Source organism: Xiphophorus hellerii, chromosome 11 (assembly GCF_003331165.1).
Source record: "Xiphophorus hellerii strain 12219 chromosome 11, Xiphophorus_hellerii-4.1, whole genome shotgun sequence".
In the NCBI taxonomy this organism is placed as follows: domain Eukaryota; kingdom Metazoa; phylum Chordata; class Actinopteri; order Cyprinodontiformes; family Poeciliidae; genus Xiphophorus; species Xiphophorus hellerii.
Genome location: NC_045682.1, coordinates 5,642,488 through 5,657,715, shown reverse-complemented (window position 1 = coordinate 5,657,715; position 15,228 = coordinate 5,642,488). Strand labels below are relative to the sequence as shown.

At 38.0% G+C, this 15,228-nt stretch overlaps 2 long non-coding RNA genes across 3 annotated transcripts; both read right to left on the bottom strand.

The window, feature by feature from the left end:
- Window positions 1-1,356: 1,356 nt before the first annotated feature.
- On the bottom strand, window positions 1,357-13,422 carry LOC116727989 (uncharacterized). 2 transcript variants are annotated; one of them, XR_004340912.1, is made up of 5 exons: window positions 13,373-13,422; window positions 3,309-3,522; window positions 3,061-3,167; window positions 2,795-2,959; window positions 1,357-2,239 (listed from the first exon to the last, which is right to left on the bottom strand). It is a non-coding gene; the product is annotated as an uncharacterized LOC116727989 (long non-coding RNA). The 2 variants fall into 2 exon arrangements; XR_004340911.1 differs by having other exon boundaries at window positions 3,061-3,522.
- On the bottom strand, window positions 11,678-13,255 carry LOC116727990 (uncharacterized). The gene is made up of 2 exons (XR_004340913.1): window positions 13,116-13,255; window positions 11,678-12,560 (listed from the first exon to the last, which is right to left on the bottom strand). It is a non-coding gene; the product is annotated as an uncharacterized LOC116727990 (long non-coding RNA).
- Window positions 13,423-15,228: the final 1,806 nt, after the last annotated feature.

The following is a 15,228-nucleotide window of genomic DNA, read 5'->3' as shown; positions in this document are numbered from 1 at the left end:
AATATTGCCTTCAAAAAGCTGCTATGTCTTGCTGAAAAGTTATGTTTGTTTTGTCTTATTTCAAAAATTATGAGCAAATCCACAGACAAAACTACAAAATATGTGAAGAAACATTAAGTTTTAGAATGTTTTTCTATCCACCATTCCTTTATTATTACATTTATTTAGCTTAACTGCTGCCAAATACCGTCTGGTTTTAAATGGCCACGAGTTCTGTGCAGAAAATATCATCAGATAATATATTATGAATTCATTACCAAATAATACATGTTTTTATCTCAATCTTTTTATCATATAATAACATGTAACATGTAGATCTCAATCTATCTATACAGACAGAGAGAGAAGTTTGTATCTTTTCCTTGGTGTATAAATATCTGGTTTCAATTGTGCCTTTTTTATGTGACCATGTTTCATGTTTTGCAACTTCTGTGGTCAAAATCTGGGGACAGTTCAAGTGATCTGCTTTTCATGTGGGAAAAATGTGCAGTTCTTGACTCAAGGTGAAGACTCTGGTAAATAGTCTTGAAGTTCTCTTGGTTCAGCAAGCCACATTTGTTGAAATACAAATGCCAGCTAGTTATCAGTAAATATGTTATTTCCTTTCTGGTTCTGAGTTTTGAATATTTTTTCAATTAACATACCTTACTGCACATTATGTTTGAGTAGAGTATACTATTTATATGCTACTTTTAATAACTCCACTGTACTTGCGTTGAATTTTTGCCGTTACTGTACAGAATTTTACTGTTTTTACATATTTTATCTTCTATCTTTATGTGAACCTAACTGCTTTAATTGTGTGTCACATTGTTAGTTTAGCTCCTGATTTTCTCCATTGTTGGACAGTAAAAGTTTTTCTATTCTGCTCTATTTTCTTTAACATGGTCGGTGCTGGACTCGCTCTCAGAAGAGGATCTGATCAAGACGAACTTTCATGACGACTGCAGTCATGCAGAAGTTCTGGATTTCTTGCCAGCAATTCATAATGTTCAAATGAGCCTTCATTCTTTAAAGAGCAAATTTAAGAAATTATCTATTTTATGGAAACCAATGATGTCATTCTAGACTGTTTGTGTCTCCTCTGAAATTTTCCTTAATTTGTTTTCATTTTGGTTTGTTAGTCCCAGTTCTGGATGATCTGATGAATGATCTGAAGCAGAGACACGTCTTTAGTGGCAGTCATGAGCAGATGTGTTTAGTGCGGTTTGTGTTCATGGGTTTGCTGCAATGTGACATCGATGAAAGCAAGGAAAGATGGACTACAAATACCATCAGACCTGCTTAACAGTCTCACTGGTAAACCGGATGTCATGTACCACCTACCTAACAAGGTTTTTGTTGTTGTTGTTTTTTTCATTTATTTAATTAACATCTGGTTAATTTGTTGCCTGTTTGGCAGCTTTCAAAAATAATTTGTCAAAACAAAAAAAATCAGCCATGTGATAATAGTATGTCACTTTTATTGTAACAATTTCTGATGACATAAATACAATCAAGCATTACAACAGTTTTCAACAATAGTCATAACAGTTGGTAGTGACAGTTGAATGAAGAAATGTAAATATATAACTAATCTATGCGTCCTGTGCGTATTTTACTCCTCGGTTTGGCAGAACAGACTGTGGGTTCCCAGACTCCCAGGAGGAATTGGGACAGTTTATGACCGAGTCAAACAGCAGTCAATGTGGCCATGACCGTCTTTAGGGACAGTTTGAGGACCTCCAGAGACAGTGGCCTAGTGCATCCATGACTTGGGAATCCTATGTAGAAAACTACACAAGACTCGGAAATGAACGAGTCTAAAGTTCAAAGGTGTGTGTCCAACAACCACAACGCAGCAGAGTCAGAACTTTGACAGAGCAGGTTTCACAAGTTAACATCTTCCTTCACAGGCCAACATCCACATTTGAGTTTTGTGATTCTGTATTTGAAGTCCAAAGAGTTTTGTATCCCGAAGTTCATGTCTCTTTTGGAACTGATCGTATGTCTTGGGCTTTGGTATTTTGATAGTGTTTGAACAGGAAAGCGAGGTTTGGTCCGTCTCTAGGAGAATCCTAGCAGTCTGGTTTCTTCTTGTCGTCTGGTGCTGCCCTTTTCGCTGAGCTGAACCTCAAAGATTTCCTCAAACATTTCTGATGTCAGCTTTTCCACACTTGTGCACATAAAGGGCCTGAACACAGAAGCACGAAGCTCCAAAGCATAAATGACATCCAGGGTTGAAAGGCCATCCTTGAATCTAGAAAACATTTAGAACAACCATCACTTTAATGATGCTAAAAAGAGCATGATATTAAATGGATGTGTTTTACAGTCACACATAAAAATGTATATCTCTAATCTTGTTTTTTGTTTAGCACAGGTAATATTGCAAATCCACTAACTCAAGTCAAGCACTTGAATCAGGGTCTTACTTATTTGTCTGCTGGCTATTGTGGATTCTTACCCTACATTCGCTTGTTTTAACTGCAACAAAGTAGTAACTAATTAACATAGTTAACAGAGGTACTTCATTGTGCAATAACATGACACTATGTGCCTGGAAAATACATAATACTGCCCCTTCAGTAAACATCTGATTTATCCTGCACAGTAGAATCGTCTTTTAAACACAAAACACAAATGGTTTCAGTGTTAAATTAATCTATGGAGCAACACACTTGTCCCTTGACTAGTCAACTTGTCACTTGAAAAAATGGTGGAAACATGTTTTTGGCTTCAGTGATGGTATAAGCAAGTTCAGTTTGGAAATGTAAAAAGATCTTTTAGTTTCACTTTTTCTGTGCCGTTTCACCTGTTTGCTGCACGTTGGCACCTGTTGGTCACCGTATCTGATCAACTCATCGTCATGGGATCAGGAAACTTCTCTGGATTTCCAGCAGGATTTCCTGTGTCTCCTCAGTCCTCTGTGTCTCCTCTCTCCTCATTGGTCCAGTGCTGTTGACTAGTTTCAGTCATGCTAGTGAACCAACACAGGATCAGACACACATTCCTTCATTTCTGTCTAAATAACAGATGATTGAATCAAACTTTCTGATCAAGTCATAATCATGACCTCACCATTTATAGAATCTACTAGAACCAGTAGGTCAGCAGGTCCTCTGCTCTATTCCTGATCCTCCTTCCATCAGCACAAAGCTCATCAAAGCTCTGCTGTTATGAATTGACTCAATAGAAAAAATCAAACAAAAGGGTCAGTAAGGAGAAAGTACAGCAGAAAGTATTAATCAGATTTGAGTATTGACCTCAACTTCAAGCATATTGAAAACTTTTTCTTGTGTAAAAGTTACTTTTAATGTTACTCTTACTTTTTTTCTCAACTTTGTTCTCTTATCTTCCTCCACCTGACTTGTGGTGTTGAAGGTGGAGGTTTGCAGGTTCAGGAGATCCAACCTGGGACATTATTGATCTGCAGAAACTGAATCTGGGATCAGAAACCAGCGCTGGGTTTTCTCTAATGGTTCTAAAATTCTTTAATATTCATCGTCTGACCAAGGAACAGTTGAACTTCAACATGAGACGCTGGAGAATCAACACATAATCAGACACACATTCAGTCTAAATAAAGGATGATTGAAGGAGACGTTTTGATCAAGTCATCATCATGTCCTCACCTTTTCCTTAATCTGTTACAACCAGTAGAGCAGCAGGTGGAGCAGGTCTTCTGTTTTAATTGTTGGTCAACTCAAGTCATGTGACATGAGTTGACAGAAAAATGAAATAAAGACAAAAGACAACAGAGTTAAAAAAAGAGAACAGGACAGAAGAAAGAACAGTTTTGAAATTTGACCTCAATTTCATACATATTTAAAATTGTTAGCCAGGTAAAAATAAGTTTTCTCACTTTTTTCGTCAACTGGGTTCTCTTATCTACCTCCACCTTACTGGTGGTGTGTAGGTGGAGGTTGACAGGCTGACGAGGAAACACTTCACATGATCTCTGTCTCTTTATTCTGCACACGTCCTCAGGTGTCCCCCTGTTAAATCTTTTTCTGTCTCCTAAGTCCTCTGTGTCTTCTCTCTCCTGATTGGTCCAGTGCTGTTGGTGATGCTAGAGAATCAACACATGATCAGACACACATTCCTTCATTTCTGTCTAAATAATAGATGATTGAAAGAGACTTTCTGATCAAGTCATCTTCATGTCCTCACCTTTTCCACAGTTTGTTACACCAGTAAGTTACCAGGTGGAGCAGGTCTTCTTCTTTATTTGTTGGTCAACTCAAGCCTCAAGTCATGTGACATGAGTTGACAGAGAAATGAAATAAAGAGAAAAGACAACAGAGTTAAAGAGGAAAATATGCATGGACAGCAGACAGAACCAGTTTCTAGCTTTCAGCTCAACTCTACGCAGCTCCATCTGAAATGTTTAGTTATGTTGTGTAGATATAAATGTTCTTACTTTTTTTGTCAACTGGGTTCTCTTATCTTCCTCCTCCTGACTGGTGGTGTTGAAGGTGGAGGAATCCAGGCTCAGGAGATCCAACCTGGGATGATCAGAACATCAGAGATCTGAGAAGTCTGGACCTGGGATCAGAGACTAGTGTCTGTATTTTTTAATGTCTATTCTCTTTTTGTGATCTTTCTATGTTGCAACACATGAATATGGCCATATAAACTATTTGTTTTATGAGATTAATAGTTCATCTTTCTACTAATAGTGAATTTATTTCTATGTTTATTTAGTAAAGCTGATGGTCCCCAATGCCAGCAGGAAGCAGGCAGTATTATGTGTTGTGGAATGCAAGAACTTACAAGAAAGGAACCAGAAGGACAGGAACCACATGGACAACGACGAAAGAGTCCAGCGATGAGCAGCTAAAACCTGAAAGATTAAAACTGGGAAACTGGATTAGTGGAGGAACAGGTGAGAACAATTATAGAGAGCATTGTGGAGGGAAACACCGCGATTACACCCTGAAACATGGGAGAGTAGAGAGGAAAACAGAGACAGAACCGCAAGGGGAATCTTGGAGGAAGCAGTCTCACTGCGAGCTGCTCTGACTGGGACTGACGGAGCAGCTTGCAGTCTGGAGACTGGTGAGGACCATGAACCAGAACCTCAGAATAAACTGTATCTATGGTGGTCCAATTCACTGGACCAAGCCCTAACCAAATATTTATCTCTTTCTTTTATCCTTAAAGATTTTCATCTAACATAACATAAAAAATCTAGCAGCGGGATAAAGAAAAGCCCCGGTGCAAGACGCTACCTAAGGCATCCTCGGTCCTGCTAGAAAGCCATTGGTTTTAACAAAAACAACAGAGAAATTACGTTTTCCTAATGGGACTTTTCAGGTAGGTCTTCAGTTTTTCAAGATCCCACTCTAATCAGAGTCATCACCTGACAAGTCATACTGAGGTCTAAAAAACACTTGTCTGGAACTCACTCTTCCTCTAATTCTGTCAGATCCAATCCCAGATGTTGAAGGTATAGGTTCCTCTTCTTTGTCCATTTGAGACTTCATCCAGACACATATGCAAGGGAATGATGAACTTGGAATTTTGCAGTATGTTGGTGGTGAAGGACAAACGACAGGGGAGGACAGAATGGGATCCTCACATGCATTCTGAGGTGAAAGACCGAAGGGTGAAAAAAGGTGATCCCCAAACAATGACATGGACGAGGAACTGGAGGCAGAGGATGACTGAGAAGAATCCTCATGCATCATCCATTGTGGGGGACAGAGGACAGGGAATGACGGAACGGGATCCTTACATGCCCTCTCAGGTGAAATACTGAAGGGTGAATAAATGTGATCCAGCCAGAATGTCATGGGCGAGGGAATGGAGAGTGGAAATGACTGAACGGGATCCTCACAAAACCTATTTGTGGAGGGACTGAAAAGAGGTTCCTCTTCTTCATCACTATCCCAGGTCCACTTGCAGGGGAGCTCCTCTTCGTCAACATCACTCTCCCTGGACCTCTTGGAGGGGAGCTCCACTTCAGCAACGGGATCCTCACATGCACTGTGAGGTGAAATACTGAAGGGTGAATTAATGTGATCCAGCCAGAATGTCATGGGCGAGGGAATGGAGAGTGGAAATGACTGAACGGGATCCTCACGCAAAGTATTTGTGGAGGGACTGAGAAGAGGTTCCTCTTCATCATCGCTGTTCCTGGACCTCTTGGAGGGGAGCTCCTCTTCATCAACATCACTCTCCCTAGTCTTCTTGGCAGGGGGCTCCTCTTCAGAGTCACTGTCCTTTGACCTCTTTCTGTTTACGCTGGTCCCAGATGTCACACGAGCCACATCCCCTACCAAACCTACCTGATGACGTTGTGAAGTACCAATAGGTCTGGAGTCATCTGGACTCAAAATGGGCTCAGACAGAGGAGGTGAACTACACCTCGACGCCTCGCCATGACTTCCAGAAACCACGTTGTCAGACATCTGAGGGACAACATCTGACCACACCTTACCAAGATCCTTACCGTCGTCTGGACGTTCCTCCAACGTTGGGGATCCATCTGCTGGAAGCTCTACACTATGAGCTGTGAAGGAAAACAAGAAAAAACTATAGTTCATTATCAAGACCTTGACAAAAATCCAAAGCGATGTTTAAAGAGAACACTGAAAAACCAAAATACACCAGCCCAGGTTTGAGAATGTCTAAATATGAATTAAACAAGTATGTGCTGTGTTGAGGACTTTTTAATGGCTAATAAAATACCTTTAATCTTACATACCATTAGTGTGAATAAAATAAGACACTGCAACAAGTTACTCAGTTTACCTTCCTAAATTCTCACAAATCTTTGGTGCTGATGAACAGATCTGTTTTATCTTAATAGCCAAAACAAGATACACGAGCCATTCATTACTATTAAACTTAAAGTACTGCTTACATAAATTTAATACTATAAAAGAATTGAAAAATAATTAATATGTTTCCATTAGCATTTTTAAATTAATAAAATGTTAACTGTAGTTAATTAGATTAAATTCCTCTGAGCTCCACAAGTTTTCAGAACCACAACCACAGCTTCTCTGACACCCCATCAGTAAATCCTACAGTATGAATAAATACCTATATACTCCTACATATGGTCAACAGCAGAAATGGTCATCTGTAAATATCAGAGTCTAAACACTGGGGATCTAAATAAACAGTCCGACACAAATTTCCAGTCCGTTTCCAGTAAAAAGGGGCTCCTACAAAAATAAAACTGTTTATCTGGTTTAGAAATCCATATCCAGTGTTAAAATGGCCATTATATTTTGTCTGGAGATAGACCAGACAAAATAATTAAGATATTAACCTGCATTCCTTATGTGTGCATGATGCCTCGAAGTCTTATTATCACATGTTAGTATTACTCCAAATGGCTCAGTTATGGCTGAAGGTAGTGTTATGAAATTCATTACATCAGTCTGAAGATCATGGCTGCACACAACCCAGCAATAAACTCAGATGAATGTTCACAATTATATTGCTCCAAATCCAATACATAAGGACAATCGTGACCATCTTTCAGCGTACAATAATTCTTTGAAGAAGCTTAATTAATGAGTTACAGCAACATTTAATTTCCCTTTGGGATTAATAAAGTATTTTTGAATTTGAATTCTGTCAATATTACCATCTCCATGTAGAGAAAGAACATCAACAAGATTCTCCAAAAGTAATTCTCTCAAACTAAAATAATAGGTTTTCCGATCACCACACCACTATTAATATTGCTGACTCTTTCTGAAAACGTAGTCAGCGTTAAAATATATTACAGCTCCAAATATGCTAGGAACCAACACAGCATTCCGTAAACCACTAATTATTCAAAACTTCTCTTTCTTAGAAATATAAAACTGAACAATAATAAAAATATAAACTAAACTATTTAGTAATAACACAGGAGAAATATATTTCTAAAATATCTAAAAGATAAATAGAAATATATATCAAAAACTTTTCTAATCTTCAAGTAAGATTTTATTTCAAGCAACGTATCGAAAGAGTTTGCCAAGAATTGGACACCAAAGTCATAAAAGCTGATTTGATTTTCACATAAAAATTATTATTTTGTATTTGAAAATCAGCTTTGATAGATGATCACTACAACACACACACCCACACACACCCACACACACAATGCTTATTACTGGGGCAACAGGTGTAGGAGTTTGCCCTGCAGTGGCCCGCCTCTGTCGTTGTGTCCTTGGTCAAGACGCTTCTCCCACCTTTCCTGCTGGTGTTGGTCAGAAGGTCCAATGGCTTGATAAAACAGCTGTGGCTACAATCTATTAGCTTTTCATGTTCATCAGTGTGTGAACGTGTGCATGAATAGAAATTACTGATTTTATGTAAACTGTCCTTGAGTGTCCTAATAAACCTCTACAAGTCTGATGTCATTGCCATGGAAACCAAATATGTTTTGTCAGGACATTAAAAAAATAAAGAACAAGCTAATTTTCCCGTTTTGTTTTTTTTTTCAAACCAGCATAACATTTTTTTCCCAAACACTAGTGCTAACATTCCACACATTTATCCACAAATTTCAATAAGCTAACACATAAGTCACAAAACCATTTAAATTAACTCACAAATTTGTTTCATCCCACAAATGCAAAACAGACCTATTAAAGCTGTATTTTTCAAAGAAGTCAACAAAATTTTGAAGTATTGGACTACAAAATCATCAAACCTGATACTCTTAGATTAAATAGCATCATTTTAGCTTTTTTAAATCAATTCACCCATGTTAGCATTCCTGGCTATGCTAAAGAAAAACCAGATCAACATGTCCTTATCTTGAAAAAATAATAAAACTAAACAATCAAATCATAGACTGTCATAGGGAAAATATCTTTTAAAAAAATGCTTTTTAAAGTAATATTAAATGTTTAATGCATTTCATTCAGCGTATCCATGGATACCGAGTGTGTATCACCGCATTTTTCAAAAAATAACGGTCAAAAACAAGCTAATTTTCCAACAACTGGACAGAAATTTTACTGTTTTTTTCTTTCTTCTTTCTTTTCAAATCAGCATAGCAGTTATTCTCAAACACCAGCGTTAATAAAGCATTGAACACAAAGTCATTAAACCTGACTCTCATTATAGCACCTTTATTTCAATCAATTTGTACATTTTAGCATATGCTTAAAAAAACAGGTCTACATGTTCCTTTCTTTAAAAAATAGCAAAACTAAACAATTAAATTACAGTCTATCAAACGGGAAAATACGTGTTGTTAAATGTTTATCTTTAAAGTAACATGAAATAGCTAATGTATTTTATTTGGCGTATCCATGGGAACTGAGTGGAACAGAGCATTTTTCAAAAAATAACGGTCACGAGCAGGCTAATTTTTCACGAATTTGACATTAATTCAACTAATTTGACTATAATTAAATACATATGTTTCTTAAATCACTACACCAGTTTAACATTCCTGACATTTCCTGGAAATTCAGTCAAGAAAAAGGCTCATTAGTTAAGAAACATCTACGCTAGCAAGAATGCTACTTGTCTTTTTTTGTACAGCAGGCAGTATTTCTTTAAAAGAAATGCACACAAACACAAAATAAACTAAACGATTCATTATTATTTTACTAATAACTTGTTTTTGTTTATTAAAATAGTAGAAGAATGATATTAACCTTCCAGCTGATCACCCTGCTGGTTCTTCTCCTGGCCAGGATCCATCTTTCCCGGGTTGTGGGATTCTTCAGCAAGTGCGTATTTCAGCAAGTGCTTCTTTAGCAAGTTTTGCAAAGCAGACTTCTCACTAGGTTCAAACCTTCCGAGGCGTTATGCTCCTTCAGGCGTCTCCTTCAAAAGTCCCGTAGCAAAGGGAAAGATTTCAGAAGGTCCGCGTCATTTATAGGGTTACCGACGCTAACGTCGTTTCCATGACGGCTCAATGACGGATGCACGCGCTGGTGCGTTTCCATGACGTTCATTGACGTAGGCTCAATGACGGATGCACGCGCTGGTGCGTGAGATAAACTGGACTACAGAAGTTGCAAATTGCACCAGCTAAATAGTAAAAGATTCATGCAGGGCACCTTGTATTGTAGTACATAGTTCAGTTACAAATCACTCTTACAAGGCAAAAAATATATTAATATATACAATTATAACATGTGTTAATATTTTAATGTTGAATTGTGATCTTGATATAAGTCATTGTAAGGTGTTATAAGTGTAGCTTCAGTTCTTTGGTGCCACAGAAACATTGCCACATCTATCATCTAGTAATGCCCGGCATATGACTGATTTGCAAAAGCTACAAAACTAGTTTCACTGATATATTTTTTTATTTTTAGCTTGGAAATAATGTCATCTGCCTCTTGAACTTTTACGTTTTCATCAATATTAAGGAAATATTGCCTTCAAAAAGCTCCTATGTGTTGCTGAAAAGTTATGTTTGTTTTGTCTTATTTCAAAAATTATGAGCAAATCCACAGACAAAACTACAAAATATGTGAAGAAACATTAAGTTTTAGAATGTTTTTCTATCCACCATTCCTTTATTATTACATTCATTTAGCTTAACTGCTGCCAAATACCGTCTGGTTTTAAATGGCCACGAGTTCTGTGCAGAAAATATCATCAGATAATATATTATGAATTCATTACCAAATAATACATGTTTTTATCTCAATCTTTTTATCATATAATAACATGTAACATGTAGATCTCAATCTATCTATACAGACAGAGAGAGAAGTTTATATCTTTTCCTTGGTGTATAAATATCTGGTTTCAATTGTGCCTTTTTTATGTGACCATGTTTCATGTTTTGCAACTTCTGTGGTCAAAATCTGGGGACAGTTCAAGTGATCTGCTTTTCATGTGGGAAAAATGTGGAGTTCTTGACTCAAGGTGAAGACTCTGGTAAATAGTCTTGAAGTTCTCTTGGTTCAACAAGCCACATTTGTTGAAATACAAATGCCAGCTAGTTATCAGTAAATATGCTATTTCCTTTCTGGTTCTCAGTTTTGAATATTTTTTCAATTAACATACCTTACTGCACATTATGTTTGAGTAGAGTATGCTATTTAAATGCTATTTTTAATAACTCCAATGTACTGGCGTTGAATTTTTGCCGTTACTGTACAGCATTTTACTGTTTTTACATATTTTATCTTCTATCTTTATGTGAACCTAACTGCTTTAAATGTGTGTCACATTGTTAGTTTAGCTCCTGATTTTCTCCATTGTTGGACAGTAAAAGTTTTTCTATTCTGCTCTATTTTCTTTAACATGGTCGGTGCTGGACTCGCTCTCAGAAGAGGATCTGATCAAGACGAACTTTCATGACGACTGCAGTCGTGCAGAAGTTCTGGATTTCTTGCCAACAATTCATAATGTTCAAATGAGCCTTCATTCTTTAAAGAGCAAATTTAAGAAATTATCTATTTTATGGAAACCAATGATGTCATTCTAGACTGTTTGTGTCTCCTCTGAAATTTTCCTTAATTTGTTTTCGTTTTGGTTTGTTAGTCCCAGTTCTGGATGATCTGATGAATGATCTGAAGCAGAGACACGTCTTTAGTGGCAGTCATGAGCAGATGTGTTTAGTGCGGTTTGTGTTCATGGGTTTGCTGCAATGTGACATCGATGAAAGCAAGGAAAGATGGACTACAAATACCATCAGACCTGCTTAACAGTCTCACTGGTAAACCGGATGTCATGTACCACCTACCTAACAAGGTTTTTGTTGTTGTTTTCATTTATTTAATTAACATCTGGTTAATTTGTTGCCTGTTTGGCAGCTTTCAAAAATAATTTGTCAAAACAAAAAAAATCAGCCATGTGATAATAGTATGTCACTTTTATTGTAACAATTTCTGATGACATAAATACAATCAAGCATTACAACAGTTTTCAACAATAGTCATAACAGTTGGTAGTGACAGTTGAATGAAGAAATGTAAATATATAACTAATCTATGCGTCCTGTGCGTATTTTACTCCTCGGTTTGGCAGAACAGACTGTGGGTTCCCAGACTCCCAGGAGGAATTGGGACAGTTTATGACCGAGTCAAGCAGCAGTCAATGTGGCCATGACCGTCTTTAGGGACAGTTTGAGGACCTCCAGAGACAGTGGCCTAGTGCATCCATGACTTGGGAATCCTATGTAGAAAACTACACAAGACTCGGAAATGAACGAGTCTAAAGTTCAAAGGTGTGTGTCCAACAACCACAACGCAGCAGAGTCAGAACTTTGACAGAGCAGGTTTCACAAGTTAACATCTTCCTTCACAGGCCAACATCCACATTTGAGTTTTGTGATTCTGTATTTGAAGTCCAAAGAGTTTTGTATCCCGAAGTTCATGTCTCTTTTGGAACTGATCGTATGTCTTGGGCTTTGGTATTTTGATAGTGTTTGAACAGGAAAGCGAGGTTTGGTCCGTCTCTAGGAGAATCCTAGCAGTCTGGTTTCTTCTTGTCGTCTGGTGCTGCCCTTTTCGCTGAGCTGAACCTCAAAGATTTCCTCAAACATTTCTGATGTCAGCTTTTCCACACTTGTGCACATAAAGGGCCTGAACACAGAAGCACGAAGCTCCAAAGCATAAATGACATCCAGGGTTGAAAGGCCATCCTTGAATCTAGAAAACATTTAGAACAACCATCACTTTAATGATGCTAAAAAGAGCATGATATTAAATGGATGTGTTTTACAGTCACACATAAAAATGTATATCTCTAATCTTGTTTTTTGTTTAGCACAGGTAATATTGCAAATCCACTAACTCAAGTCAAGCACTTGAATCAGGGTCTTACTTATTTGTCTGCTGGCTATTGTGGATTCTTACCCTACATTCGCTTGTTTTAACTGCAACAAAGTAGTAACTAATTAACATAGTTAACAGAGGTACTTCATTGTGCAATAACATGACACTATGTGCCTGGAAAATACATAATACTGCCCCTTCAGTAAACATCTGATTTATCCTGCACAGTAGAATCGTCTTTTAAACACAAAACACAAATGGTTTCAGTGTTAAATTAATCTATGGAGCAACACACTTGTCCCTTGACTAGTCAACTTGTCACTTGAAAAAATGGTGGAAACATGTTTTTGGCTTCAGTGATGGTATAAGCAAGTTCAGTTTGGAAATGTAAAAAGATCTTTTAGTTTCACTTTTTCTGTGCCGTTTCACCTGTTTGCTGCACGTTGGCACCTGTTGGTCACCGTATCTGATCAACTCATCGTCATGGGATCAGGAAACTTCTCTGGATTTCCAGCAGGATTTCCTGTGTCTCCTCAGTCCTCTGCGTCTCCTCTCTCCTCATTGGTCCAGTGCTGTTGACTAGTTTCAGTCATGCTAGTGAACCAACACATGATCAGACACACATTCAGTCTAAATAAAGGATGATTGAAGGAGACGTTTTGATCAAGTCATGATCATGTCTTCACCTTTTCCATAATCTGTTACAACCAGTAGAGCAGCAGGTGGAGCAGGTCTTCTGTTTTAATTGTTGGTCAACTCAAGTCATGTGACATGAGTTGACAGAAAAATGAAATAAAGACAAAAGACAACAGAGTTAAAAAAGAGAACATGGACAGAAGAAAGAACAGTTTTGAAATTTGACCTCAATTTTATCCATATTTAAAATTGTTAGCCAGGTAAAAATAAGTTTTCTCACTTTTTTCATCAACAGGGTTCTCTTATCTACCTCCACCTTACTGGTGGTGTGTAGGTGGAGGTTTACAGGCTGACGAGGAAACACTTCACATGATCTCTGTCTCTCTATTCTGCACACGTCCTCAGGTGTCCCCCTGTTAAATCTTTTTCTGTCTCCTAAGTCCTCTGTGTCTTCTCTCTCCTGATTGGTCCAGTGCTGTTGGTGATGCTAGAGAATCAACACATGATCAGACACACATTCCTTCATTTCTGTCTAAATAATAGATGATTGAAAGAGACTTTCTGATCAAGTCATCTTCATGTCCTCACCTTTTCCACAGTTTGTTACACCAGTAAGTTACCAGGTGGAGCAGGTCTTCTTCTTTAATTGTTGGTCAACTCAAGTCTCAAGTCATGTGACATGAGTTGACAGAGAAATGAAATAAAGAGAAAAGACAACAGAGTTAAAGAGGAAAATATGCATGGACAGCAGACAGAACCAGTTTCTAGCTTTCAGCTCAACTCTACGCAGCTCCATCTGAAATGTTTAGTTATGTTGTGTAGATATAAATGTTCTTACTTTTTTTGTCAACTGGGTTCTCTTATCTTCCTCCTCCTGACTGGTGGTGTTGAAGGTGGAGGAATCCAGGCTCAGGAGATCCAACCTGGGATGATCAGAACATCAGAGATCTGAGAAGTCTGGACCTGGGATCAGAGACTAGTGTCTGTATTTTTTAATGTCTGTTCTCTTTTTGGGATCTTTCTGTGTTGCAACACATGAATATGGCCATATAAACTATTTGTTTTATGAGATTAATAGTTCATCTTTCTACTAATAGTGAATTTATTTCTATGTTTATTTAGTAAAGCTGATGGTCCCCAATGCCAGCAGGAAGCAGGCAGTATTATGTGTTGTGGAATGCAAGAACTTACAAGAAAGGAACCAGAAGGACAGGAACCACATGGACAACGACGAAAGAGTCCAGCGATGAGCAGCTAAAACCTGAAAGATTAAAACTGGGAAACTGGATTAGTGGAGGAACAGGTGAGAACAATTATAGAGAGCATTGTGGAGGGAAACACCGCGATTACACCCTGAAACATGGGAGAGTAGAGAGGAAAACAGAGACAGAACCGCAAGGGGAATCTTGGAGGAAGCAGTCTCACTGCGAGCTGCTCTGACTGGGACTGACGGAGCAGCTTGCAGTCTGGAGACTGGTGAGGACCATGAACCAGAACCTCAGAATAAACTGTATCTATGGTGGTCCAATTCACTGGACCAAGCCCTAACCAAATATTTATCTCTTTCTTTTATCCTTAAAGATTTTCATCTAACATAACATAAAAAATCTAGCAGCGGGATAAAGAAAAGCCCCGGTGCAAGACGCTACCTAAGGCATCCTCGGTCCTGCTAGAAAGCCATTGGTTTTAACAAAAACAACAGAGAAATTACGTTTTCCTAATGGGACTTTTCAGGTAGGTCTTCAGTTTTTCAAGATCCCACTCTAATCAGAGTCATCACCTGACAAGTCGTACTGAGGTCTAAAAAACACTTGTCTGGAACTCACTCTTCCTCTAATTCTGTCAGATCCAATCCCAGATGTTGAAGGTATAGGTTCCTCTTCTTTGTCCATTTGAGACTTCATCC